Genomic DNA, 26797 nt, shown 5'->3' with positions numbered 1-26797 from the left:
TAATGAAGATGGAGACTGAGAAGATACCTATCATACTTGGAAGACCGTTTATGAAAACGGCCAGGGCTATCATAGATGTAAATGAAGGTATAGTGGTGCTCCAGGATAGAGAGGAGAGAGTGGTGGTAGATGTTTTCAAAGATGAGATGCAAGCAAAGGAGGAAGAAGCTAGTTATAAAGCTGCATTTCGAAATGCACCCATGACTAGCCGTAAAGAAAAAAATCTTGAGGTTTCAGGTAACCATTGTTTGTTGTTTCAGGTACCCCAGGAAGAAGAGATTGGAAGAGGAGAAGAAATTCCTAGAGACTGGAAGAAAAGAAGACTCCAACTTGGCACACCTGTTAGAATCAAGAACAAGTTGTGGGTTGTGAAGGGCTTTAAAGAGAAGGAGATGATAGAGATAGAGTCTCCATATTCTAGAAGAACCAAAACAGTTCAAAGGAAACAGCTGAGGAGTTGGTGGAATGACAACATCAACTACAAAGAAGATGGAACTTGAACTTTATTGGGTCAAGCTAATGACATTAAAAGAGCGCTTGCTGGGAGGCAACCCAGTTGATTTAAAAACTTTTGATTTGGTTTTGTAATTTGTAATTTGTGAACATTGTTTTTGTATTTATTTTCTTGGATATAGCATCTACTGAAGGATGCTAGGTGGTTAAGTATCTACTGAAGGATACAATGGCTGTAACACCTACTGATGGGTGTTGGTAAGAAAATTTTGCACCTACTGAAGGGTGTTGGTGGATTTTGGGTCAGGCTCGTGACGTTAAACAAGCGCTACCTGGGAGGCAACCCAGTTGATTGAATATATCTGTTTGTTTGTTTTAGTTAGGGTTTGCATAAGCATTTTGAACATTGAATTGCAGGGAGCCAGTGAGGGGCATGTTTAGGAGGCACGTAGGTTAAGAAAAGAAGGAGAAGAGCACTTCACGAAAGTGCCGCTGAGTGGTACTTTACCGCTGAGCGGTACTCTCGCAGAATAGGGTTTTAGTTCCCCTTAGCGGGACCCGAGCCCATTAGGGTATTTTTAAACCCTAAGCTGCGCATTCTTTCACACTTTCAGACTTTTCTTTGCACAAACACTCCCACATACCTTCTCCAAGGTTTTCCACATCTTTTCACTCTTCCCTCTTAAGAAAATTTCTCTTCCACTCACTTTTTCACTAGTGTGCCATCAAAGTTTGGGGTTGGAAGAGAGCATTCTAGCTTGGAAGCATTCTCATTGCATCTAGTATCTCCACCCAAGTAAGTAAAATGCATTTTGTTCATTCTAGGGTTTTGATTTTGAATATGATTGTCAAAGCATTAAGATTTAGGGGTTTTGATTTCTTGGCATGATTTGATGATATATTGGATGTTTGAACCGATTAAACTGCATGATTATGAACTGGAAAACTGAAAATTGCATTTGGGTCGAGTTAGGAAAACTTTAAAACAGGTTTTTCAAAAATCTGCAGAGTTACCGCTGAGGGGTAAACTGCCGCTGAGCGGCACTCTGCCAGATTTGATTTTTCTGGTTTTGTGTGATCTGGAATGTGGTACTGGTGGCGCTGAGGGGAAATTCTGGCCCTCAACGGTGGTTTAGCTTCGAAAGGTGTTGTGTTCTGTGTTTTACTAATGATTAACATCATGTTCTGTGGTTTTGTTTGTGTTTTGAATGTAGGAATGGCATCATCTTCAGGAAAAAGATTGAAAACCATGGCAACCAAGAGAAAGGAAAAGGAACCAGAGCAACCCCACTCTAGCAGGTTCCTCTCTAGGAAACATGAGAAGCACTTTAAAGTGGTTCAGGACAGGAGACTTCTGATGGAGAGAAAGGTTGGAATGATACCTAACCTTGCTCCTCAATTTGGAGAGCAAGTTTTAGGGAATGACTGGGGAAAGCTAGCCACTTATCCTGCACCTGCCAACATAGCTGTGGTTAAGGAATTTTACACCAATGCAAAGAAGATTGGTGATTATCCAGCTGAGAATTATTTGGGCTATGTCAGAGGCCATGCTATCAGGTATGATCCTGATTCAATTAATAACTTTCTGGACACTGTATGGGCTGGTGAGCAGTGCCAGTTTGCTCTTTGCATGGAGGAAGGTGCTGATTATGAGGATGTGGAGAGAGTACTGTGTATACCTGGAGGACACTTCCAAAGGAATCGATCTGGCTCAGTGGTTAACATTAGGAGGACAGATTTGACTCCTCTTGCAAAGTATTGGATGGCGTTTTCTCATGCCAACATTCAGCCATGTTCACATGTGTCAGATATTACTCTCAGCAGGGCATTCTTCATCTACTGTGCTATCAGAAACTTGAATGTTAATAGAGGGCAGGTGGCCACTGCTGAGATGATTGTGGGAATGTATGATACACCTCCAGCCCACAGGTGGACTATGGATGAATTCCATAATGTGGTAGCTTGGCCAGAGGAGCCAGTGCATGGAGGAGGAGCTGGAGCAGCTGAAGCTTCAGCTAGAGAGATGGAAGAAGATGAAGCTGATGATGATGATGCATTTGAAGATGATGAAGATGAAGAGGAAGAGGAAGATACAGAGGACAGCTCAGACTGATGAGGAGCTGAGATAGAATTTACTGATAAATGCTATCATGTGCTTATGCTTTGTGGTTTAAGTTTTCTGAACTTATTTGTTTTTGTTTTTAGATTAGGGTTTGATGTACTCTATTTGAAACCTGGTTTCTTGTGATGGTTTGCTATTAACTGTGATTGTGTGATAAGTAATACTGAATGATGCTTATGATTAACTGGTGTTGAGATGATGTGCACATTAAAATGCTTATACAGGTGATTCACAAGCTTTGTGAACAAATGCATGATATCATGATTGTGATTGTGAAATTAAGCAGGATGTGTATGTCAAATGTGAATGAGCTTACATGTGAGATTTTGAGCTCCAGAGTTGTTATTGTTGAATGCTATTACTTTGAAAGCATGAATGGTTTTGCCCAGGTTTTCTATGATTGAATCAATTGCTTGTTTTGCATCACATGATCAAGGCCATTTGTTGAAAACCTTTTTATTGGCCAAATTCATAAAATTAGCCCACTAAAAGAGAACACTGTGTGTTCTATCCTTTGAACCCTTAGCCTTGAATATACACTGAAAACCCTTAGTTGAAAATCTTTACCTTGAGTTAAGTAGAAGATTTTGTGTGGTATTGTTTAATGTTCAAGTTTGGGGTTGTTGGGAAAACATGAAAAGCATTGAGCTAAGAGCTAAAAAGTAAGAATATGCGAAGAAAAAGAAAAGAAAAGAAAAAGAAGTAAAGCTCAATGCAAAGGCAAAAGAAAGTTGGGAATGAATAAGATGATTGTGTTGTTATGATTCTCTTAACTCAAGGATTTTGTGATCCAGAAAAACCAATTTTCTTGTTAGCCCAGCCACATTATAAGCCATAGAAAAGTCCTTGTGATGATGCATGTTTGTGAATGTTTTTGATTGTGGTAAAATGAAAGGCAAAGTTAATTCATGTAACATTGTGATAGTAGAGTGAATGAGTGATCATCTCTTATACACTTGAGTGTGAGTGAAACACTTGACTTAGTGAGGAAATATCACATGAACACATGAACATCCATGCTTAATTGATTGATCATTCATGAAAATAGCATTTGTTGGAATTTAAATGACTTTGTGAACACTAAAGCATGTGCACATCTTGATTGAACTCTTGGTCATAAGTTTGAGTGAAGTTTTTGCTTATCTTGAAAAGAAGATTTTTGAATGAAGTGAACCATCATATGAATTGGTTTAAAGATGGAGTTACATATTATTGCTTGAGGACAAGCAAAGTTTTAAGTTTGGGGTTGTGATAACAGTTGAAAAACTGTTATTTTTATGATTAAAATTGACACTAAAAGCAACCTTTACACTTAGAAACTAGCTTGAAATCATGCTTTTCTTTATATTTTTGGAAATAAGAGAGCTGGACAGGTTTATGCTTGATTTCAGTGTTTTTGTGCAGGTTTTAAGGTGAATTTGGTGAAAGAAGTGAAGAAGGAGAGAGATGAAATCAGAAAAGACAATAAAAAGTGCAAAAGGAGAAGCCGAAGTCACCGCTCAGCGGCAGTTTACCGCTGAGCGGCACTCAGGAGCTTGCGGGAGGTCTGCTGAGGGGCAAAATGGCCGCTGAGGGGAGAAAACAAGTCACGCACTCACCGCTGAGCGGTAGTTTACCGCTGAGCGGCACTCTGGAAGTCACGTAAGGTCCGCTGAGGGGCAAAATGGCCGCTGAGGGGAGAAAACAAGTCACGCACTCACCGCTGAGCGGTATTTTACCGTTGAGCGGCACTTTAATGGGCTTGGACTTGACTTTTTGTAATTTACGAATGATACATAAGCTTTAGGGTTTCCTAGGGTTAGGTATCTCTGGCTGGAACGAAGGAAACACTCTCTCTTCCACCCCTTTGAAGGAGGATCTTGGATGCTGAGGCTTCCTCTTCACCTTTTTAGGGTTTATTCTTTCATTCTTTCATTGTAATTCATCTAGGTTCACCATGAATATGGTGAACTAAACTCTGTATGTTTGTTGGGGAATCAATGTAATCTTGTGAAACTCTCATATATGGAATCTGTTTTTACATCTTTTAATTAAGACTTATGCTTTCTTTTCATCATTAGTTAGGGTTTTTCCTCTTTGCTTAATGCTTGCATTGTTTAACTCATTCGATGCATGATTATTGGTTTTGTCGATACGGGCACGTACGGGGAAGTCTAGATCCGGGGAATTTCTCCCAATATGATATTGGTTGTCGTTAAGCTCCTGCACTTATGAACTGATCATTAGGAATGCTAGGAATTGTATGAACTCGTGATTAGGGAGAAGCCTTCTAGAAAGGTACTTTAGAGAGTGGCATTAACAATGATGATTTGAATGTTGAATTCCTAAAATATATGAGAGTGGATAAGATGAAATTGACCCCCAACAACATATTCATACATTAATATCATTGAAAGTGTTTATCTTTTGCTTTTTGCCATTGATCAAAAACTTCATGCATACATGTTTATTTTCTGTCTTGCATATTAAACTCCAAATAATTCGTTTGTAAGTCTTAGTTAATTAAGAAATCACATAACTAAACTAGGCCGTGAGTCCTTTGGGAAGAACGATACTTGGTCTAACTAAGTTTATTACTTGAACGATTCGGTCATACTTGCCGATTGAAAACAAGTTTGTGACATCATAATTTGGTGTTCATAAATTTGTCCATCAGTTACTTCGTCAACTTCGTCTACTTCCTCCACTTCCTCTAATTCCTCCACTTCGTCCAGTTCGTCCACTTGCTCCACTTCGTCCATTTCATCAACTTCTTCAACTTCTTCAACTTCGTCCACTTCGTCAACTTCGTCCACTTCGTCAACTTCGTCAACTTCGTCCACTTTGTCAACTTCGTCCACTTCGTCAACTTCGCAACCTCCTCCACTTCGTCAACTCTGTCCACTTCATCAACTTCTTCCACTTCGTCCACTTCGTCAAGTTCGTCCACTTCGTCCACTTCGTCAACTTCGTCCACTACCTCAACTTCCTTCACTTCCTCCACTTCCTCCACTTTCTTCACTTTCTCCACTTCGTCCACTTCGTCAACTTCGCAACCTCCTCCACTTCGTCAACTCTGTCCACTTCGTCAACTTCTTCCACTTCGTCCACTTCGTCAAGTTCGTCCACTTCGTCCACTTCGTCCACTTCGTCCACTTCGTCCACTTCGTCAACTTCGTCCACTCCCTCAACTTCCTTCACTTCCTCCACTTCCTCCACTTTCTCCACTTTGTCCACTTCCTCCAGTTCCTCAGCTTCGTCGACTTCGTCAACTTCATCAACTTCGTCAAGTTCGTCTACTTCCTGCACTTCCTCCACTTCCTCCACTTCGTCCAGTTCGTCCACTTCGTCCACTTCCTCCACTTAGTCCCCTTCCTTCACTTCGTCCACTTACTCCACTTCGTCCACTTCGTCAACTTCCTCCACTTCCTCCACTTCGTCCACTTCGTCAACTTCCTGCACTTCCTCCACTTCCTCCATTTCCTGCAATTCGTCAACTTCGTCAACTTCCCCCACTTCCTCCACTTCCTCTGATTCGTCCACTTCGTCCACTTCCTCAACTTCGTCCACTTCCTCAACTTCCTCCACTTCCTCCACTTCGTCCACTTCGTCCAATTTGTCCATTTCCTCCACTTCTTCAACTTCGTCAACTTCATCCACTTTGTCAACTTCGTCCACTTCGTCAACTTCATCCACTTCGTCCACTTCGTCCCCTTCGTCAGCTTCGTCAACTTCGTCCACTTCGTCCACTTCCCCCACTTTCTCCACTTCGTCCACTTCATCCACTTTGTTCATTTCGTCCACTTCGTCAACTTCGTCAACTACGTCCACTTTGTCATCTTCGTCAACTACGTGCACTTCGTCAACTTCGTCAGCTTCGTCCACTTCGTCAACTTTGACAACTTCGTCCACTACGTCCACTTCCTCCACTTCCTCCACCTCCTCCAGTTTCTCCACTTCGTCCACTTCCTCCACTTCGTCAACTTCTTCAACTTCGTCCACTTCGACAACTTCGTCCAGTTCCTCAACTTCCTCCTCTTCCCTCACTTCATCCACTTCGTCAACTTCCTCCACTTCGTCCACTTCGTCAACTTCCTCCACTTCGTCAACTTCCCCCACTTCTCCACTTCGTCCCCTTCGTCCACTTCGTCAACTTCGTCCACTTCCTCTTCTTCCTCCACTTCCACCACTTCGTCCAATTCCTCAACTTCCTCCACTTCCTCCACTTCGTCCTCCTCGTCCATTTCATCAACTTCGTCCACTTTGTCAACTTCATCCACTTCGTCCACTTCGTCCACTTCGTCAACTTCGTCCACTACCTGAACATCCTCCACTTCGTCCACTTCCTCCACTTTCTCCACTTCGTCCACTTCCCCCACTTCGTCCACTTCGCCAACTTCGTCAATATCGTCAACATTGTCAACTTCGTCCACTTCGTCAAGTTCGTCCACTTCCTCCACTTCCTCCACTTCCTCCACTTCCTCCACTTCCTCCACTTAGTCTACTTCCTCCACTTCCTCCACTTCATCAACTTCGTCCACTTCCTCCACAGCTTCGTCCACTTCATCAACTTCGACAACTTCGTTACTTCGCCAACTTCGTAAACTTCGTCTACTTCCTCCACTTCGTCCACTTCCTCTACTTTGTCCAGTTCGTCCACTTCCTCCACTTCTACCATTTCACTAACTTCTTTAAGTTCTTCAACTTCGTCCACTTCGTTAGGTTCGCAACCTCCTCCACTTCGTCATCTTAGGCCACTTCGTCAACTTCTTCCACTTCGTCCACTTCGTCAAGTTCGTCCACTTCGTTCAGTTCGTCCACTTCCTCCACTTCGTGCACTTCCTCCACTTCCTCCACTTCCTCCACTTCCTCCACTTCCTCCACTTCGTCATCTTCGTCCACTTCGTCCTCTTCGTCCATTACCTCCACTTCGTCAACTTCGTCCATTTTGTCAACTTCATCCACTTCGTCCACTTCGTCCACTTCGTCAACTTCGCAGCTTCCTCCACTTCGTCAACTTCGTCCACTTCGTTCACTTCGTCCACTTCATCTACTTCCTCCACTTCGTGCGCTTCTTCCACTTCCTCCACTTACTCCACTTCGTCCACTTCGTCTACCTCCTGCACTTCGTCCACTTCGTCCACTTGCTCCACTTCCTCCACTTCGTCCATTTCGCCAACTTCTTAAACTTCTTCAACTTCGTCTACTTTGTCCACTTCCTCAACTTCCTCCTTTTCCTCCACTTCGTCCACTTCGTCCACTTCCTCCACTTCCTCCACTTCGTCCATTTCATCAACTTCGTCAACTTCCCCCACTTCCTCCACTTCGATCCCTTCGTCCACTTCGAAATCTTCGTCGAATTCGTCAACTTCGTCAACTTCGTCCACCTCCACAACTTCGTCCAGTTCCTCCACATCCTCCACTTCGTCCACTTCCTCCACTTTGTCCACTTCCTCCACCTCATCCACCTCGTCAACTTTGTCCACTTCGTCAACCGTCCACTTCGTCAACTTCGTCCACTTCGTCAACTTCGTCCACTACCTCAACTTCCTCCACTTCCTCCACTTCGTCCACTTCGTCCACTTCCTCCACTTCGTCCACTTCGTCCACTTCCTCCACTTCGTCCACTTCCTACACTTCGTCCACTTCGTCAACTTCCTCCAATTTCTCCAATTCGTTCACTTCCTCCACTTCCTCCACTTCCTCCACTTCGTCCACTACGTCCATGTTGAAAGGGTCGCACCTCCCACAAAAATTGTGCATAAAAGAATGCAGTATAGACTAGGCAGTGACTCCTAGGTCGTCTCTCAAGGACCAATTGTGGTTCAGGTAATAGGTCGAACACGTTAGGGGGGGGGTTTGAAAAGGTTTTCCAAAAATTAAAGAACTTAATAAAGACACAGATGCAAACAAACTAATTTAAGCTAGCATGGTTATTAAACTAGGACTATTAAAAGCCTTAGATAACATTCAAACATCAAACACTGTTACAAACTGATTAACAAACACAGTTAAAAATAATTAAATGCAACACTAACTCAAACACATAAACTCAACCTATTAATTAAATTAATTAAAAACCAAAGAAATCAACAAGCCTAATTTAATCCTAGCAAATTACTTGTCATAATGGCAATTAACAAATGAATTTAAAAGTCCAATTGGCCAAAGAAAGAACACATGGCCGTGAGTCATCATGCACCCAAGTCAAACTTCAATTTCACCTTAAATAAGCCACAAAATGTGTTGACTTCTTCTCCCATGTGCACCATTTTTCAAGAAATTAAGCATGTGCCTTCCACACTCTCCAAGACCGTCCCCTCTCTCCTTCCATGCAGCAAAGAAATGATTTTATACACCAAGGCACACAATTTACGTGAACCACCAAGTGGAAATGCCAAAAAATGCTTCAAAGACCAATGTGCAAATGGAAGATACCATGGGTGCTCCTACCAATGTGCCAAGTAAGCTAAATCAAATGAAAACAAACTCTAAAAACCTCCATTTCTCATTGCAATTCACGGCTGGAACAAGCAAAAGCCAAATCTCAAAGTGGAAACATTCCTTGGGTCAAAACAAGCATCTTTTGTGTTGGTCCAAAAGTGGTAAAAATTAAATGAAGCAATTTCCTCTCTCCTACAAACTCCAAACGGTTTTTCTTCAAGAATTATGCATCCAAAAGCTTTCTTCCACTCTTCCATACAGAGAACAACTTCAAGAAACCAAAGTTAAAGTTTCAAATGAACACAAGAACAATAAACCCAAACTTCTACTCATCAACCCATCTTCAACACTACCATTTCTTCAAGTTTCTTTGCAAAAACGAAAATAATACTTAGACCATCATTCCAGTTCTGTCCAGCCTCCATAACATCACCAAGATCTTATCCCAACCTAGTCTCAAGCATCAAAACCGAAATATGCAAGGAAAGAGTTAAACCCACAACACCCACACATCATCTTAAGCTCTCTTCAACCTAAAACTACATAGAACTTCATTTTTATCATCCAACCATATAGAATGAGATAAAAAATGAGAGGAACAGCAGCAAAGGGAGAGGAAAACGAAATATAAAGTTACTCAAACCCAACATCCACCATGGAAATGCAAAGACAAGCTCCAAAACTCAAACTCCAAGCATCAAGAACAAGCAAATGGAAGTGGAAATGAATAGTTTTTCACCACCAATAAGCTAAGACAACCAAGAGTAAATTAAGAGAAGAATAAAATCTGCATCTTGCTCATTGAAATGGCCAAAAACGAGACACCCAAGTCAAGCTCTCCATAAGAGTGTTCATACAACAAACCCTAAGAGAGAAAAGCTCCAAAACATGAAAAATATCAAGTGTGTAAGAGTCTTCTTTGTGTGGCTGGCTAAGGCTCTCTAAAGTGCCGAGATTTCTCCTCCAAAATGGGGTCCACAATCAATTAAAAACCCTAATAAAAAAAGCACATGTCCTACAAATGGGTCTTTTTACAAAATTGCCCCTAAAAGGGTCCAAAACACCTAATTCTAATTAAGGGCTTATAGAAAACGAAATTACAATTTTAATTAGAATCTAAATGACTAAATGTTGAGCCTTTGAGTGTATCACGCCATATCCCAATGCTCCAGATGATGTTTCCACAACTTTCCTGCAACCAGAAATGCACTTAATCAGCTCAGAAAACCCAAATTAGCACAATTACGAATTTCCGACCAAATTAAGCAGAATTCAGAAAACGGGGAAATAATAGACAATTAAACATAATTCCTTGGTTTATTTAAGTGCAATAAACTAAATATAATTCAAGAAATAACGACTCATCAAAATAGACCACACTTAGTCTTTTGCACTCCTGGGCAAAACCAAGACGAAAACCAGGGAACTACTCAAACATGAGGGAGCTGACACAGACTCGAAAGACAGACAACAAAGACTCCAAAACAGAACACAGTTGCATAATTCTCACGAAATCTGGACAGTAAAAGGTATAGGCAGAATCCAACACAGAGTCAACGAAAGCAGATACTCCAAGAATCATCCAAACAGTTCAGTACAAGGAAAACATTCAATCAGTTCAAGAGATGAATCAAAAGCAACAGAGCCTCACAGATGCACACAATCAGTGTTTCTCTCAAGTGTTTAAGGTAAATCAATGTCACTCAATGCACTCAAGAAAGCAATCACAAATAGACTTGGCAAGCCTCTAATATCAACACTCCAGCACATACGCATGTTTAAATCAAAAGGTCTTTTCATGGTTGTAATGGGGCCAAGGACAAGGCAGGATATATCTGGATAAGAAGCTACAAACCATAAGGAACAGAGGAGCAATGGGGAACAAGTGTAAACACATTCAAACACACCCACAACCTCTAATTCCATCCTCTTCTTGACTCCATTATTCACAATTATTCACATTTTTTTTTCACTATTTTTCTGCTCTCTTTTTTTTCATCCGGTCTCTTTTCTTTTCTCTATTCAGCACACCATTTCAAGAGACAAGATACACATATTTACCAAAACAAAACAAGAAGAGGAACCAACCAGCCAACTCATCAGAAACCCCCAAGAGACCACACTTGTTCCCAAAACACTTCCAAAGCTCCAAAATTCCCTAAGGTTAAGGTAATCATGGTTTTTCACTTAGGGCTAGTGTATGAGCATTGAAAACAAAGAAATGGGGGAAAGTATAGGCTCAAAAAGGGTTTTCAAAGGATTAGAACAAGGTAGGCTTATTTGGCTAGAGAGGCTCAAGAACAAAACTGCCTTTATCACTTCCAAACATGCATATCAATCAAGAATTATCAACAAGAGTCAAGCCAAGGCATATGTGCAAGCAATCAAGAGACATATCACACAAGAAAGAACATAAAGTGGCTCAAATTCTCACACAGGGCATTTGTGTCACAATCAATTCAACTCTCAAACATCATGATCATCTTCCAAGCAAAGAAAAGCAAGGAATCCACATCTCAGAGTATCAATGAAGTGAAGGAAAACTGACAACCGAACCACAATCCAGAATTTACGAAAAGCATGCAAAACTGTACACAAGACACAACAAACTACATAAAAACTGAAACATGAACAAAGAAACAACCTCCCCTAATAGACCACACTTAAACGACACAATGTCCTCAGTGTGTTACAATCAGTAGATCAAACAATCAGAACAATCATCAGATATCGACAAAGTGCACTAAAAGTGAGGAGGGAAGGAGAAAAGAAACTCCCTGAGTCAGAAGGGAGGATAGGTGGGGTGGACCAAAGACGTCTCCTCCACCACTACATCCACTAAAGAAGGGTTGCTGAGGAAAGGCTTCAGTCTATGCCCGTTCACCTTGAAGCTTTTAGCTGTAGATGGACCTTGGATCTCTACTGCACCATAAGGGTAAACATTAGTCACAACAAAAGGTCCAGTCCATTTTGATCTCAACTTACCACCCATGAGGCCGAGTCTAGAGTTATACAACAAAACCTGCTGGCCAACCTCGAAGTCCTTTCTAACAATAGAACTATCATGGAACTTCTTTGTCCTTTCCTTGTAGAACTTCGAGTTCTCATAGGCCTCCAATCGGATCTCATCCAATTCATTTAGTTGCAACTTTCTTTCCTCTCCAGCTTGGTCCATGGAGAAGTTGCAAATCTTCACAGCCCAATATGCCCGATGCTCAATCTCGACCGGTAGGTGACATGCTTTTCCGAAGACAACCCGGTAGGGAGACATCCCTATCGGTGCTTTGTAAGCTGTCCTGTGAGCCCAAAGAGCATCGTCCAATATATTGCTCCAATCTTTCCTGTTGGGCTGGACAATCTTCTCCAAAATCCTCTTAATCTCCCTGTTGGAGATCTCAGCCTGCCCATTTGTTTGGGGGTGGTATGGTGTAGAAACTCTGTGCGTCACCCCATATTTCTTGAGCAAAGCTTGCATGGATCTGTTGCAAAAATGGGTTCCTTGATCACTAACAATTGCTCTAGGCACTCCAAACCTGCAAAAGAGGTGAGATCTAACAAAATCTACAACAACCCGAGCATCATTAGTCCTGGTGGCTCTAGCTTCCACCCATTTTGAAACATAATCCACAGCAAGGAGAATATAACAGAAACCAAAAAAAACAGGAAAAGGACCCATGAAATCTATACCCCATACATCAAACACCTCACAGAACAACATAGGTTGTTGAGGCATCTCTTGTCTCTGTGAAATTGATCCTCCTGCTCTCTGACAAGGTTCACAAGTGCTGCAAATCTTCTCCGCATCTTTGAAGATGGAAGGCCAATAGAAACCACAGTCAAGCACTCTGCGAGCTGTTCTCTGTATCCCCAGATGACCACCAGGTGAGGAGGCATGACAGAACTGCAGGACCGAGTCAATCTCATGGTCCGGAATGCATCTCCTAGTAACCTGGTCACTGCACAACTTCCACAGATATGGGTCATCCCAAACATAATACTTAGCATCACTCTTAATTTTAGCAATCTGAGCACGTGATGCTAAGGGAGGAAAAACAGAAGCAACCAAATAATTTACAATGTGTGCAAACCAAGGAGTGGGGTGAGAGTAAGAAATCATCAACAAACTCTCGTCAGGAAAGGTATCCTGTATGGGCAACACATCAGCTTCATTCCCAGCTTTTTCAATCCGGCTTAGGTGGTCTGCAACCAAATTTCGTGCTCCACTCCGGTCTTCAATTTGCAAGTCGAACTCCTGAAGCAGTAGCATCCACCTGATCAATCTAGGCTTTGACTCCGCCTTTTTCAACAGAAACTTTAGAGCTGCATGGTCAGTATACACAATAACAGGTGATCCAAGCAAATATGACCTAAACTTGTCAAGGGCAAAAACAATTGCCAACAACTCTTTTTCAGTGGTGGTATAATTTGCCTGGGCAACATCCAAAGTGCGTGAAGCATAGTAGATCACTCTCGGCAGCTTGTCAATTTTCTGTGTGAAGACAGCCCCTAATGCATAATTAGACGCATCACACATGAGCTCAAATGGGGCTGTCCAATCTGGTGCCTGAATGATAGGGACGGTGGTCAAAGCTTCCTTCAGGCAATCAAACGCCTGCTTGCATCTGTCATCAAAAGAAAAGTCAATATCTTTCTGCAGCAGTCTGGACAAGGGAAGCGCCTTCTTGCTGAAATCTTTGATGAAGCGCCTGTAGAAACCTGCATGTCCAAGAAAAGATCGCACCTCTCGCACGCAAGAGGGGTAAGGCAACTGCGAAATCACAGATATCTTAGCAGGGTCTACCTCTATTCCCTTTTCAGAAATGATATGCCCTAGAACCAAACCTTGTCCAACCATGAAGTGACATTTCTCAAAATTGAGAACAAGGTTTGTTTCTATGCATCTTTTCAAAACTTTTTCCAGACTGTCTAAACATGCATCAAAGGAGGATCCATACACAGTAAAATCATCCATAAACACCTCTATGCAATTCTCAAGAAAGTCGCTAAAAATGCTAAGCATAAACCGCTGGAAGGTACCAGGGGCGTTGCATAGACCAAAGGGCATCCTCCTATAGGCAAAAGTGCCAAAGGGGCAGGTGAATGTGGTTTTTTCTTGATCCTCAGGCGCAATATTTATTTGAAAGTAACCAGAAAAACCATCAAGAAAACAATAATGAGATTTACCTGCCAGGCGCTCCAGCATCTGATCAATGAATGGCAGGGGGAAATGATCTTTCCTGGTTGCTTGGTTGAGCCTCCTATAGTCAATGCAGACTCTCCAACTGTTCTGCACTCTAGCTGGGATAAGCTCATCCCTCTCATTCTTCACCACAGTGAGGCCAGTTTTCTTGGGCACAACATGGATGGGGCTAACCCACTGACTGTCTGAAATAGGGTAGATGATCCCAGCTTGCAAAAGCTTGGTCACCTCCTTCTTGATGACGTCCATGATCACGGGGTTTTGCCTTCTTTGTGGCTGTCTCACTGGCCTTGCCCCATCTTCCAAAAGAATTCTATGCATGCATGTGGATGGGCTAATGATGAACCAATATTTTCCTCACTTCACTTAGTTTAATGTGCTAGAATTAGTCGGGGAATTATGCTTGAACGTCCGGTATTTTCCTGTTTTTCCTAATTGTGCTTAATTTGATCGGAAATTCTTATTTTAACTAATTTGAATTATCTGAGCTTATTGTTTTGCATTATTAATTATGGGAAAATTTTGCATAACTTTTTGGAACATTAGAAAGCTAAATGAGAAATGGAAATTGAGCCAATGCATCTTAGCCATTTTTATTTTCGCTGGCTGCCGCGTGAATGTTGTGTCAACTTGTGTGTCTTCGTTTGAGTTCAATTCTTATCCGTTTTCCATGCAATTTTTTTTCATAGTTTCGTCTGGATGTCTATTTTAACATATAGTTTTTACTTTGTTCAAATTCATTCTGTGCTGTTCCCAGTATTTATTTTACTCTCATATGTCAGTCCAGTGATTACTGCTGTTTGAGTGATTTCTAATCCGTTGCATTGTTTGCTTGCTGTTTAGTAATTGTGGTGGCTGGAATTGATCATTGGACAGTGCTAAAACCTCCCAACACTCTTAAACAAGGAATACAACAGCTTGGCTTTATTGAATAGCAAAGAAAAAAGCAGCCACGTCCGCATCCAGCAGCTTGGTTGCAGGTCCAGCACGTCTAGGAGAGAAGCTGCCCAGTAGGGGTGACGAACAGTAAAGCAGGTCCAGCAGCTTGGAAGTGGTGTGAGTATTGGAGCATAGGGTGACGGGCAGCAAATGGAGGTACACGGTCCAGCAGAAGCAGGTGTGTGCTTGGAGAGAATGAGAGGTGCACAAGCAAGAGGCTTTCACGTCCAGTAGGTTGGATGGATTAGGGAGAGTCGCCACGTTGGAAAAAGGGTGGGTCATTCACCCTTATTTTGGGGAGCTGAAGGTTAGCGTTTTGTTTTTGGGGGAAGCAGCAGAGGGGCACCCGGAGGAGAGGACTTCATTTATTTTTGGGTAGTACATGCACATGGAGGGTGTCTCGGCTTGGAGCTGGAGCAGCCGCCACACTCATTCCGATTTTGTTCTTGAAAGCTGTTCTCAATGGGATGAATGAGGAGCTTACGTTTATTCCTTTTGTTGATTTTTCATTGCCTTTTTATTTTGGTGCTGTCACGTTCCTTTATATATGCCATAAATTGGAATTTTGCTTTGCTTGTGCACGCTGTTACATTGTTGTTCTCGCTGCTTTGAATTTATTTAACATCTTGCATTGTTTTTCTTTATTCCAACACATGAGGGGTTAGCTCCAAGGGTTTTACTTAGCTTTATTAGATTCAAGCAGCAAGTTGGAAGGCACACGTTGGCAATAATTTTTTTCTCGGAAGCACAAAAAGCTAATTCATTTCCTTTCCTATAAACCAAGCACACGTTGTTTCATTTCTTTTATTTAATTCAATTTCTTTTATTCACGCAGGAAGAAAAACTTTATATATATATATATATATATATATATATATATATTGAAAGCATTTTCAATTTTTGTTCGGAGACGTGCTTCAATTGTCACGGGCTGCATCAATTGCATTTTTAATGTTCATCATAATGGAAGATGGATTTTATTACTTTTCAACTTCATTTAACTTATGTGTTAGTGATTTATGTGCTGCTTTCAATTGCCTTCTAGTTTTTTTTGCATTGAATATTTTAATTTACGTAGATGAGTTTTAGATTTCTTTATTGCATTTTCAATTTTCCCACTTGTTTTAGAAACCGTTCGGTCTCAATGTAGAACCGTTCAGTAATATGTAGGACCGTTCGGTTTTCACGCGTTGTTCATTTATTTCAGTATTTTCAATTATGTTTGGTTGTATTTAATTTCCATTTTTATTTAAGTTCATCCGCATTCACAAACTCTTCACCAACCCCCCCACTATGTGTTTGATCTGAGACTGAACCACATTTGGTCCTTGAGAGACGACCTAGGAGTCACTTCCTAGTACTATACTGCATTCTTTTATGCACAACTTTTGTGGGAGGTCCGACCCTCTCATCAAAATGGCGCCGTTGCCGGGGACCAACGGTTCAGTCTTAGGTCTTTTGTTGTGTTAGTGTCGTGTTGTGTGATGTGTTTTAGGATGTTTAGTTAGTCTTGTTTGGGTTTACTTCTTTTATCGATTTTTGTGTTTTTAGAATTTTTATCATTTTTTTTGAATTTTGTGCATTTAGTTGTTGTTTCTGGAAGTTTCAAATTATGTAAATAATGGTTTTCCCCCATGTTATGTTTCTATATGTTTGGTTTAATCTTTGTTTGAAGTGGAAGTCCACGTCTGAGACAGGTTTTGCACTACAATAGAGGAGATGACAGATTCTCAAGACTGGATATATGATCTGATCAAGAGTCTTCCCAAATTCCATGGGTTGGCACATGAAGATCCATACAGGCACCTCAAGGAGTTTTGTTTGGTGTGTTTGTCGATGAGGCCTCCTGGTGTTTCAAAGGAGACAGTATTGATGAAAGTGTTTCCAATGTCCCTTCAAGGTGCAGCAAGAGACTGGTTCCTATACCAGTATCCTTTTGATAGTTGGTAGGAAACACAACAGAGATTCCTCAACAAGTTCTTTCCAGCAGCAAAGGTAAGCAGCATTAGGAGGGAGATCACTACCATTGAGCAATTTCAAGAAGAAAGCCTGGCAGATTATTGGGAGAGGTTTAACAGGCTCTGCACAGCCTGTCCAAACCACCAAATTTCAGAGCATTTGCTCTTCATTTACTTTTATGAAGGGCTCCTAGACAATGAAAGGATATTAGTGGATGTAGCTGCTGGTGGATCTTTGATGGACAGAACTCCAACAGAGGCAAAGAAGTTGCTTTGCAAGCTGGCGGGTCAAAATCCAAGTAAGGTAGTAAAGGAAAACCCTGAGCAGGTTTACTGTAAACTTGAGATCCCTACTCATGTATCTGAGGTTCAAGTAAATTTTAATGCTTTTGAATTGGTAAAACTTGAACCATTTAAGCCTGTTCTGGATTCTGATATTGATACACATGTGCACACTCATGCTGTGGATTCATTATTCCCTGTAGAGCACATTGACATACCTGATGTTCACTATCCTTGCATTGACCTTGATTTAAATGATAGCCTTGAGGATGCAGCTGATGACTTGGAGATTGGTAAGAAAATTTTCAATGAGCAAAAACAGGTTTATTCTGAACTTGAGATTCCAAACACTTTACCTGATTTGCTTATACATTCAAATGCCTGTGATTTGATGCACACTGATTCTATAGGATTCATGACTGATACTGATACAGATTTGATTGACCATTCTAAAATTTTTTATTCAGTATCAGGCATTGAACCCATTGGTCTAAAGGTTGTTTTGAATGGACATGATTGTCGTGATGAAATTTTGAATGATAATAGCCTTGAACTGACCTTTGATTCTGTTGATGATGCATATATCAATATTGATTTTGAGGTAGAAACTGTGCAATCTGATAACTCTATAGAGTTAGGACTGAACTTTGATCTGACACAGTTCTCTGAGAACTTTGAATGTGATTGTGAATCTGGTTCTTGCCCGATTTGTATTGAAATTGATTATGTGTTACAGACAGATTCTAAGCGTATAACAGATGCTATTAATTGTGAGTTTGATGACCATGCTGCAGAATTAAATGACAATGCAGGTGCTGACATTAAGGAAGTCATGATTAATGAAGGAGAGTGTACTGCTACTTCTTTGACTGAGCCAGAGATCTCCATTCCGGTGTCACACACTGAACAACTGCCAGTGGAAGGAAAGCTACTGATGGAACAATTTGCTGGGAAAAGAAAGAAGAAACATCTCGTTGTGGATGATATGGCAGTACTGATGAAGTTGTTCCTCCTCCAAACTTGTTTGCTGAATCCTGTGGTGGAAGACATCTCCCTGATAGTCCAAAATTGGCAATTGCCACCATGACCAGGGGAGTTTTCTTTCTCTCTTCTCCCCCTTTCCCTACTTTTATTGCACTTGTCCATGATCTGTTGACTGTTATGATTTCTGATCTTATGCTTATGACACATTGAGGACACTGTGTAGTTTAAGTGTGGTCTATTGGGGGAGATTTTCATTTTTCTTTGTTAGTTTTTGTTTTCTTGGTTAAATTTTTTCTTTTCTAGGTTATTTTTGTCGTGTCTTGTGTACAGTTCTACATGTTTCTCTTGATTTCTGGACTTTGATTAGGTTGTAGATGTGTCTTTCACTTCATTGATACTCTGATTTGTTTGAAATCCTTGCTTTTCTCTGCTTGGGAAGATGATTATGATGTTTGAGAGGTTGATTTGATTGTGACATAAATTACCCTGTGTGAGATATGAGCCACTTTATGTTCTTTCTTGTGTGTGATATGTCTCTTGACTGCTTGCACATATGCCTTGGCTTGACTCTTATTGATAATTCTTGATTGATATGCATGTTTGGAAGTGATAAAGGCAGTTTTGTTCTTGAGCCTCTCTAGCCAAATAAGCTTACCTTGTTCTAATCCTTTGAAAACCCTTTTGAGCCTATACTTTCCTCCATTTCTTTGTTTTGAAGCTCATACACTAGCCCTAAGTGAAAAACCATGAGTACCTTAACCTTAGGGAATTTTGGAGCCTTGGAAGTGTTTTGGGAACAAGTGTGGTCTCCTTGGGGATTCTGATGAGTTGGCTAGTTAGTTCCTCTTCTTGTTTTGTTTTTGTAAATATGTGGTGTATCTTGTCTCTTGAAATTGTGTGCTGAATAGAGAAAAGAAAAGAGACAGGATGGAAAAAAAGAGAGCAGAAAAATAGTGAAAAAAAAAATGTGAATAATTGTGAATAATGGAGTCAGGAAGAGGATTGAATTAGAGGTTTTGAGTGTGATTTGACTGTGTTTACACTTGTTCCCCATTGCTCCTCTATTTCTTTTGGTTTGTAGCTTCTCATCCATATTTATCCTACCTTGTCCTTGGCCCCATTTCACCCATAAAAGACCTTTTGATTTGAACATGCATATGTTTTGAGTGTTGATATTAGAGGTTTGCCAAGTCTGTTGTTGTTTGCTTTCTTGAGTGCATTGAGTTGAAATTCTTTACCTTATACACTTGAGAGATACGGTGATAGTGCATCTGTGAGGTTCTGTTGCTTTTGATTCACCTCTTGAGCTGATTAATCATTTTGCCATGTCTTGAATTGCTTGGATGATTTCATGAGTATCTGCTTTCTCTGATTCATTCTGTGTTGGAATTGTCTACTTCTTTTCTCTGTCCAGATTTCTTGAGGACGGTGTAAATTCTGTTTGTTTCCTTGTGAGTCTTTATTTTCTGTGTGTCGACGTTGTGTCACCTTCTTAAAAGCCCTTTGAACTATTCCCTGATTTGCGTCTTGATTTTGCCCAGGAGTGCAAAAGACTAAGTGTGGTCTATTTTGATGAACCAATATTTTCCTCACTTCACTTAGTTTAATGTGCTAGAATTAGTCGGGGAATTATGCTTAAACGTCCGGTATTTTCCTGTTTTTCCTAATTGTGCTTAATTTGATCGGAAATTCTTATTTTAACTAATTTGAATTATCTGAGCTTATTGTTTTGCATTATTAATTATGGGAAAATTTTGGATAACTTTTTGGAACATTAGAAAGCTAAATGAGAAATGGAAATTGAGCCAATGCATCTTAGCCATTTTTATTTTCGCTGGCTGCCGCGTGAATGTTGTGTCAACTTGTGTGTCTTCGTTTGAGTTCAATTCTTATCCGTTTTCCATGCAATTTTTTTTCATAGTTTCGTCTGGATGTCTATTTTAACATATAGTTTTTACTTTGTTCAAATTCATTCTGTGCTGTTCCCAGTATTTATTTTACTCTCATATGTCAGTCCAGTGATTACTGCTGTTTGAGTGATTTCTAATCCGTTGCATTGTTTGCTTGCTGTTTAGTAATTGTGGTGGCTGGAATTGATCATTGGACAGTGCTAAAACCTCCCAACACTCTTAAACAAGGAATACAACAGCTTGGCTTTATTGAATAGCAAAGAAAAAAGCAGCCACGTCCGCATCCAGCAGCTTGGTTGCAGGTCCAGCACGTCTAGGAGAGAAGCTGCCCAGTAGGGGTGACGAACAGTAAAGCAGGTCCAGCAGCTTGGAAGTGGTGTGAGTATTGGAGCATAGGGTGACGGGCAGCAAATGGAGGTACACGGTCCAGCAGAAGCAGGTGTGTGCTTGGAGAGAATGGGAGGTGCACAAGCAAGAGGCTTTCACGTCCAGTAGGTTGGATGGATTAGGGAGAGTCGCCACGTTGGAAAAAGGGTGGGTCATTCACCCTTATTTTGGGGAGCTGAAGGTTAGCGTTTTGTTTTTGGGGGAAGCAGCAGAGGGGCACCCGGAGGAGAGGACTTCATTTATTTTTGGGTAGTACATGCACATGGAGGGTGTCTCGGCTTGGAGCTGGAGCAGCCGCCACACTCATTCCGATTTTGTTCTTGAAAGCTGTTCTCAATGGGATGAATGAGGAGCTTACGTTTATTCCTTTTGTTGATTTTTCATTGCCTTTTTATTTTGGTGCTGTCACGTTCCTTTATATATGCCATAAATTGGAATTTTGCTTTGCTTGTGCACGCTGTTACATTGTTGTTCTCGCTGCTTTGAATTTATTTAACATCTTGCATTGTTTTTCTTTATTCCAACACATGAGGGGTTAGCTCCAAGGGTTTTACTTAGCTTTATTAGATTCAAGCAGCAAGTTGGAAGGCACACGTTGGCAATAATTTTTTTCTCGGAAGCACAAAAAGCTAATTCATTTCCTTTCCTATAAACCAAGCACACGTTGTTTCATTTCTTTTATTTAATTCAATTTCTTTTATTCACGCAGGAAGAAAAACTTTATATATATATATATATATATATATATATATATTGAAAGCATTTTCAATTTTTGTTCGGAGACGTGCTTCAATTGTCACGGGCTGCATCAATTGCATTTTTAATGTTCATCATAATGGAAGATGGATTTTATTACTTTTCAACTTCATTTAACTTATGTGTTAGTGATTTATGTGCTGCTTTCAATTGCCTTCTAGTTTTTTTTGCATTGAATATTTTAATTTACGTAGATGAGTTTTAGATTTCTTTATTGCATTTTCAATTTTCCCACTTGTTTTAGAAACCGTTCGGTCTCAATGTAGAACCGTTCAGTAATCTGTAGGACCGTTCGGTTTTCACGCGTTGTTCATTTATTTCAGTATTTTCAATTATGTTTGGTTGTATTTAATTTCCATTTTTATTTAAGTTCATCCGCATTCACAAACTCTTCACCAACCCCCCCACTATGTGTTTGATCTGAGACTGAACCACATTTGGTCCTTGAGAGACGACCTAGGAGTCACTTCCTAGTACTATACTGCATTCTTTTATGCACAACTTTTGTGGGAGGTGCGACCCTCTCATCAGCTAATACCAGGTATGTCAGCCAAACTCCAACCAATGGCCTTCTTGTGCTTCCTCAGCACACCAAGCAACTTCTCCTCTTGAACAGAATCAAGGGAGGTGGAAATGATCACCGGTTTCTTCTCATCATCCTCCAAGTACACGTACTTGAGGTTATCTGGGAGCTGTTTCAACTCAAGAGTAGGTGCCTGCAAGTCAGATTCAATTGTACTTCCTACGAGGTGGTTAGTGCATTCTGACTCCAAAGAATTCACAGGTAAAGGCGGAACACCTATCTCATCAAGCTCCAAATCCATATCCATGACAATTACATTATCAACATCATCCATATCAAAAACATCATCAACATCATGGATATCAAAATTCTCTTCAAAATCAACATCATTCTCAAATTCAGATTCAATGCATGTATGTAGAGCAGATAGAAAAGAATGCTCTTTCTTATGCAAAGAATCAAAATCATCAACAACATATTTATCAATAATGTCATCCAATGCATCGATCTTAAACAGAGAATGGTCCTCAGCTGGAAATTTCATTGCATCAAGGATATTAAAATGAACAACAATATCAGCAAATTCCATAGACAAAGTTCCAGCATACACATCAATCTTAGTTCGGGCAGTTTTCAAGAATGGCCTGCCTAAGATAATGGGAGCGGATCCATGAGAGAATCCCTCCTCCATTTCCAAAACATAAAAGTCAGCAGGAAAAATCAATTCACCAACCCTAACCAAGACATCCTCTATGAAACCTGCTGGGTGGGTAACACTCCTATTGGCCAACTGATGGACAAATTTGTAAGCACCAAAATATGATGTCACAAACTTGTTTCACAATCGGCAAGTATGACCGAATCGTTTCAAGTAATAAACTTGGTAAGACCAAGTATCGTTCTCCCAAAGGACTCACGGCCTAGTTTAGTTATGTGATTTGTTGATTAGCTAAGACTTACAAACGAAATATTTGGATTTAATTATGCAAGACGAAAAGTAAACATGTATGCATGAATTGATCAATGACAAAGACAAAAGATAAACACTTTCAAGGAAATATATGAATGAATATGTTGTTGGGGGTCAATTTCATCTCATCCACTCTCATATATTTTAGGAATTCAACATTCAAATCATCATTGTTAATGCCACTCTCTAATGTACCATTCTAGATGGCTTCTCCCTAATCAAATAGTTCATACAATTCCTAGCATTCCTAATGATCAGTTCATGAGTGCAGGAGCTTAAAGGCAACCAATATAATATTGTCAGTATAATATTGGGAGAAATTCCCCGGATCTAGATTTCCCCGTACGTGTCCGTATCAACAAAACCAATAATCATGCATTAGAATGAGTTAAACAATGCAAGCATTGAGCAAAGAGGAAAAACCCTAACTAATGATGAAAGAAAGCATATGTCTTAATTCAAAGATGTACTCAACAAATCCATATATGAGAGCTTCAAGAGATTACATTGATTCCCCAACAAACATACAAGGTTTAGTTCACCATATTCATGGTGAACCTAGATGAATAACAATGAAAGTATGAAAGAATAAACCCAATAAAGGTGAAGAGGTAGCCTGAGCATCCAAGATCCTCCTTCAAAGGGGTGAAAGAGAGAGTGTTTGCCTCGTTTCTGCCAAAGATGCCTAACTATAGGACGTGCAAGCCCTTATATACTAATCTAGAGTTACAAAAGATTACAAAAGTCCAAGCCCAAAAAGTGCCGCTCAGCGGTGATTGCGCGTCTTCTTTCTTCCCCTCAGCGGCCATTTTGCCCCTCAGCGGTTCCAACGTCACCTCTTGAGTGCCGCTCAGCGGTAGTTTGCCGCTGAGCGGTGCCTTCGACTTCTCCTTTTTGCACTCTTTCTTGTCTTTTCTAATGTCCTCTCTCTTATTCTTCACTTCTTTCACCAAATTCACCTCAAAACCTGCACAAAAACACTTAAATCAAGCATAAACCTGTCCAGCTCTCTTATTTCTGAAAATATAAACAAAAGGCATGATTTCAAGCTAGTTTCTAAGTCTAAAGGTTGCTTTTAGTATCAACTTTAAGCATGAAAATAACAGTTTTTCAACTGTTATCACAACCCCAAACTTAGAACTTTGCTTGTCCTCAAGCAAATAAAATGTAACTCCATCTCCAATCAATTCATATGATGGTTCACTCATTCAAAATCCTCTTTTCAAGATAAGTAATAACTTCACTCAAACTTAAGACCAAGAGTTCAATCAAGATGTGCACATGCTTTAGTGTTCACAAAGTCATTTAAATTCCAACAAATGCTATTTTTCATGAATGATCAATCAATTAAGCATGGATGTTCATGTGCGTATGGAATATTTCCTCACTAGGTAAAGTGTTTCACTCAACACACAAGTGTATAAGAGGTAAAGTGTTTCACTCATTCACTCCACTATCACAATGTCACATGAATCAACTTTGCCTTTCATTTAACCACAATCAAATACATTCACAAGCATGCATCATCACAAGGACTTTTCAATGGCTTATAATGTGGCTGGGCTAACAAGAAAATTGGTTTTTCTGGATCACAAAATCCTTGAGTTAAGAGAATCATAACAACACAATCTTCTTATTCATTCCCAACTTTCTTTTGCCTTTGCTTTTACATTTGCATTGAGCTTTGCTTCTTTTTCTTTTCTTTTCTTTGTATATTCTTACTTTTTAGCTGTTAGCTCAATGCTTTTTCCTTTTTCATGTTTCCCCAATAACCCCAAACTTGAACATTTAACAATACCACACAAGATCTTCTACTTAACTCAAGGTAAAGATTTTCAATCAAGGGTGTTCAGTGTATATTTAAGGCTAAGGGTTCAAAGGATAGAACACAACGTGTTCTCTTTTAGAAGGCTAACTTTATGAATTTGGCCAATAAAAAGGGTTTCAAAACCTCACATATAAGGCAAAGTCATTCATGCTTTCAAAGTAATAGCATTCAACAATAACAACTCTGGAGCTCAAAACCTCACATATAAGCTCATTCACATTTGACATGCACATCCTGCTTAATTTCACAATCACAATCATGATATTATGCATTTGTTCACAAAGCTTGTGAATCACCTGTATAAGCATTTTAATGTGCACATCATCTCAACATCAATCAATCATAAGCATCATTCAGCATTACTTATCACACAATCACAGTTAATAGCAAACCATCACAAGAAACCAGGTTTCACATAGAGTACATCGAACCCTAATCTAAAAACAAAAACAAATAAGTTCAGAAAACTTAAACCACAAAAGCATAATCATATGATAGCATTCATCAGTAAATGCTATCTCAGCTCCTCATCAGTCCGAGCTCTCTGTATCTTCCTCTTCCTCTTCATCATCATCTTCATCAAATGCATCCTCCTCCTCAGCTTCATCTTCATCCATGTCTCGGGCTGAAGCTTCAGCTTCTTCAGCTCCTCCATGCCATGGTTCTTCTGGCCAAGCTACCACATTATGGAATTCATCCATAGTCCACCTGTGTGCTGGAGGGGTATCATACATCCCCACTATCATCTCAGCCGTGGCCACCTGCCCTCTGTGGATGGACTGCAACTGAGCACCTATAAGAGACATATACATGTCCCTCATCTGGAATGGTTCTGCCTCATGAGTGTCAGCAGAAGTCCTGCTCTGTGCTGGCTTTCTCTCTCTACGAGCCTGGCGTGGTGGCACTGGCTGGGCTGCCTCCTCACCTCCACAGTACTGTCTGTAATAGGCCTCATCTATAGCTTTTCTTGGCCTCTCAAATGGTGGAACAGAAGTGTCCACCCCAGCTAGCTTGCAAAGGTGAGTGAGCAAAGAAGGATGTCCCAGTGGTGCTTTGTTGTTTGAGGTGTTAGCACACACACTAATCTCATCAGCTATCACCTGCCCAATATTAACATTCAAGTTTCTGATAGCACAGTAGATGAATAGTGCCCTGCTGAGAGTAATATCTGACACATGTGAACATGGCTGAATGTTGGCATGAGAAAACGCCATCCAATACTTTGCAAGAGGAGTCAAATTTGTCCTCCTAATGTTAACCACTGAGCCAGATCTATTCCTTTGGAAGTGTCCTCCAGGTATACACAATACTCTCTCAACATCCTCAAAGTCAGCACCTTCCTCCATGCTAAGAGCAAACTGGCATTGCTCACCAGCCCACACAGTATCCAGTAAGTTATTGATGGAATCAGGATCATACCTGATAGCATGGCCTCTAACATAGCCCAAATAATTCTCAGCTGGATAATCACCAATCTTCTTTGCATTGGTGTAGAATTCTTTCACCACAGCTATGTTAGCAGGTGATGGATAAGTGGCTAGCTTCCCCCAATCATTCCCTAATACTTGCTCTCCAAATTGAGGAGCAAAGTTAGGTATCATTCCAACCTTTCTCTCCATTAGAAGTCTCCTGTCCTGAACCACCCTAAAGTGCTTCTCATGTTTCCTAGAGAGGAACCTGCCATTATGGGGCTGCTCTGGTTCCTTTTCCTTTCTCTTGGTTGCCATGGTTTTCAATCTCTTTCCTGAAGAGGATGCCATTCCTGCATTCAAACATAAATCCAAAACCACAGAACATGATGTTAATCATTAGTAAACACAAAACAAAACTCCTTTTGAAGCTAAACCACCACTGAGGGCCAGAATTTCCCCTCAGCGCCACCAGTGCCACATTCAAACACGCAACAAACCAGAAAAAGCAAATTTGGCAGAGTGCCGCTCAGCGGTAAATGCCGCTCAGCGGTGATCTGCAGATTTTTGCAAATCTTGTTTTTAAACTGTCCTAACTCCACCCAAATGCAATTTTCAGTTTTCCAGTTCATAATCAAGCAGTTTAATCGGTT

At 40.6% G+C, this 26797-nt stretch overlaps 1 long non-coding RNA gene across 1 annotated transcript; it reads left to right on the top strand.

The window, feature by feature from the left end:
- The first annotated feature begins 14740 nt into the window (after positions 1–14740).
- LOC148205287 (uncharacterized) lies at positions 14741–21101 on the top strand. The gene is made up of 2 exons (XR_015783226.1): positions 14741–15300; positions 20629–21101. It is a non-coding gene; the product is annotated as an uncharacterized LOC148205287 (long non-coding RNA).
- Positions 21102–26797: the final 5696 nt, after the last annotated feature.

This window comes from Vigna umbellata, chromosome 1 (assembly GCF_029865625.1).
Source record: "Vigna umbellata cultivar VRB3 chromosome 1, Vumbellata_1.0, whole genome shotgun sequence".
Lineage (NCBI taxonomy): Eukaryota > Viridiplantae > Streptophyta > Magnoliopsida > Fabales > Fabaceae > Vigna > Vigna umbellata.
The sequence above is the reverse complement of the archived record's forward strand: the minus strand, read 5'-3'. Positions and strand labels throughout refer to the sequence as shown.